Raw genomic sequence first — 2,926 nt, 5'->3', positions numbered from 1 at the left:
GTCCATCAGTTAGATAATAGTATCACGTTGATATCCTGGCTTTACAAAATGTGCTATGGTTACAGAAGAGAATGTCCTTAACTTTAGGAAATACACACTGAAGTATTTGGATATAAATCTAAGGAATCTCAATGAAGAGTTTATGGAAATTTCTTGTATCATTTTTACAACATTTTTGTAAGTCTAGAATTTTAAAAAGTTCAAAAAAGAAAAATAGCAAAACAGTAAAAACCCCGTAATTGGAAAAAAATACATAGAGATATAATATGTGAAACCCCCTAGCACCCATCAAAATGCATGAGAAAACCAAGAGTGTTCCATTTACTCATTCATGTATTTTCATGAATAGAAATGGAGCAAAGGGTTGGGTACTAGTGGAGATGGCAGCAGCCACAGCAAATCATGAGATCAGGGCCAAACCAGGCCTGCGAAAGATGTGCGTCCACTTATGCCATTGCTTGCCTGACAGCCAGGGCATCAGGGACTTCATCAAGAAATGCTATATGGAGCTAAAGAAGATTAATCTTGACCTGCCCATCCAAATCTGAGAGTGCTCCGATTAGCAGCCCAAGCTCTGGGCCCACTATGCATTTAGCCAAGAGAACAATGTCTCTGAACAACTTCAGTGCTGATGAGGTAGCCAGAGCCCTGAGGAATATGCTAAGTGGCAAAGCCTGAAGCCTTTACTGTGGATGGAGAGCAGCAATCCCACAGCCTGGGCTCTGTTGGACTGAGTACAATGTGGAAAAATGTTTTATAAAGCTTTTGCTGTAAAATCATTAATTAATTGATTGATTGATAGATTGGTTAAATAGGGATGCATGAAGAAATAAGTTAAAACCAAAGATAAAATGTGCCTAAACCTGTACCAGCTTGGAATTAAATTAACCCACAAGGTGGCCCCTTAAAATGATGGGGAGGGGTGATTTCCCCAGAGACCTTTGTCTTGGATTCCTCAACTGTTACCATATTTCGAGTTCAAATTCTGGTTTAAAGTAAAATTTACATTGCATGAACATTTCCTAGAAAGTTGCTGGTGCCACATAGATTTAACTTATATAAAACTAAAGTCATAATATTAAGATAAGCTTCCTTTGACAGTTTTCCCTTTTGTATCTCTGAAAACATTGATACTGTCACACAGCCCCAAAATTTAGACAACTGATAGAAATTTACCGTACCAAAATAATTATTTTTGCATTGTGTAGATCTGATTTATGATGCTTATTTAATTCCTTGACTCAGGCATCTTCCAGTGGGTTCACTCATTATTAGTAAATAAACCAGAAATTACTGAGTGCCTAATAGTATCAGGCACAGTGTGACAAGTTGCATGAGTGGAAAGATAAATAAAGCATAGTACTTGTCTTTGAGCAGCTCACCTTTACTTAAGATGTTGAGAATAAATGTTTTCCCTTCTTTCCAAAATCATTAAAAATAGGAAATATCGCCCTGGATGGTTTGGCTCAGTGGATAGTCTGCCTGTGGACTGAAGGGTCTCAGGTTCAATTCCACTCAAGGACATGTACTTCAGTTGCAAGCTCAATCCCCGGCCCCCTGCTGGAGGCAACCAATGTTTCTTGCTCTTTGTCTCTCACCCTCCCTTCCATTCTCTCTAAAAATCAATGGAAGAATATCCTCAGGTGAGGATTAACAAAACAAAAAATAAGAAATATCACCTGGCCAGGGTGGCTCAGTGGTTGAGCATTGACCTGTGAACCAAGAAGTTCTATTCCCGGCCAAGGCATATGCCCGTATTTTGGGCTCTATCCGCAGCAGGGGGCACGCAGGAGGCAGCTGAATGATGTTTCTCTCTCATCGATGTTTCTATCTCTCTATACTTCTCCCTTACCCTTTGTCTAAAATCAATAAAAATCAATTTAAAAAATGAAATATCTAGAATTAAAATCTTGAGTACCGTATTAGTTTCCTGTGGCTGCCATAACAAATTACCACAAACTTAGTGGCTTAAAACAATAGAAATTTATTCTCTTATAAGTCTGGATTCTAGAAGTCAGCAGGTTCCCTCTGAGAGTCTGGGTAGAACCCATCCTTGCCCCTTCCTAGTTCCTGAGGGTGGTCGTCAATTCCTTGGCTTATAGCTTCATCACTCCAGTTTCTGTCTCCGTCATCACATAGCATCTTCCTTGTGTGTCTCTGTCTTCCATTATATTTTCCTCTTCTTCTAAGGACACCTGTCATATTTGATTAGAGTTCACCCTAATGCCCTCATTTTAACTTGATTACATCTGCAAAGACCCTATTTCCACATAAGATCACTTTCCCAAGTACTGGGAGTTAAGATTTCAACTTCTCTTTTGGGGTAACACGATTCAACCCACAACATGCACATTTCGGTAAATAAATTGTATGGCCTCCTCTAGGAATTTAAATCTTCCTAATGAGAAGACAACATCGGTGTGTTTTAGACTTCTTTTCCAGGATGTAAATGATACTCTCCATGATTTGAAGGGCATTTTCCTGGGCCTGTGGGGAAAGTTTAAATGTAATATTCACTCAGTTATATGGACTGAAGTAGATTATTTGAGAGGGGATGTAGGTAGAAGGTGGTCTCAGCTCTGTTATAAAGTACTAATTTCTATGCTTTGGACTGGAAGGGGAGGGGTGTTGGAAGAAGAGAAAAGGAGATAGTAGACTGTGTAACTGCTAGGGAAGGTCCCCACCACCAGTGATGCAATCCATCATCACCTCATTACCTGCTACACTCACTGGGTTTCTGCAGAAAGATTCCCTTTGGAAAACAGAACAGTTCTCCCACTGAAAACATTTGAAAAGCAGTAGCTTAGATTGCTGGGAAATTTTTCAACACAGCTAAATTTCATTCCTGCTGGTAATGTTTTCTTCCCTCTGTCTTCTTAATAAAATTAAACTGGCCAATTTATTTTCTAGTTTAAATTACATTTTC

The 2,926-nt window shown here is 39.2% G+C and overlaps 1 pseudogene; it reads left to right on the top strand.

The window, feature by feature from the left end:
- Positions 1–380: 380 nt before the first annotated feature.
- On the top strand, positions 381–678 carry LOC102442701 (annotated as a pseudogene).
- The last annotated feature ends 2,248 nt before the right edge of the window (positions 679–2,926 follow it).

This window comes from Myotis lucifugus, unplaced genomic scaffold (assembly GCF_000147115.1).
Source record: "Myotis lucifugus unplaced genomic scaffold, Myoluc2.0 scaffold_205, whole genome shotgun sequence".
In the NCBI taxonomy this organism is placed as follows: domain Eukaryota; kingdom Metazoa; phylum Chordata; class Mammalia; order Chiroptera; family Vespertilionidae; genus Myotis; species Myotis lucifugus.
This window is presented reverse-complemented; position numbering and strand designations above follow the sequence as displayed.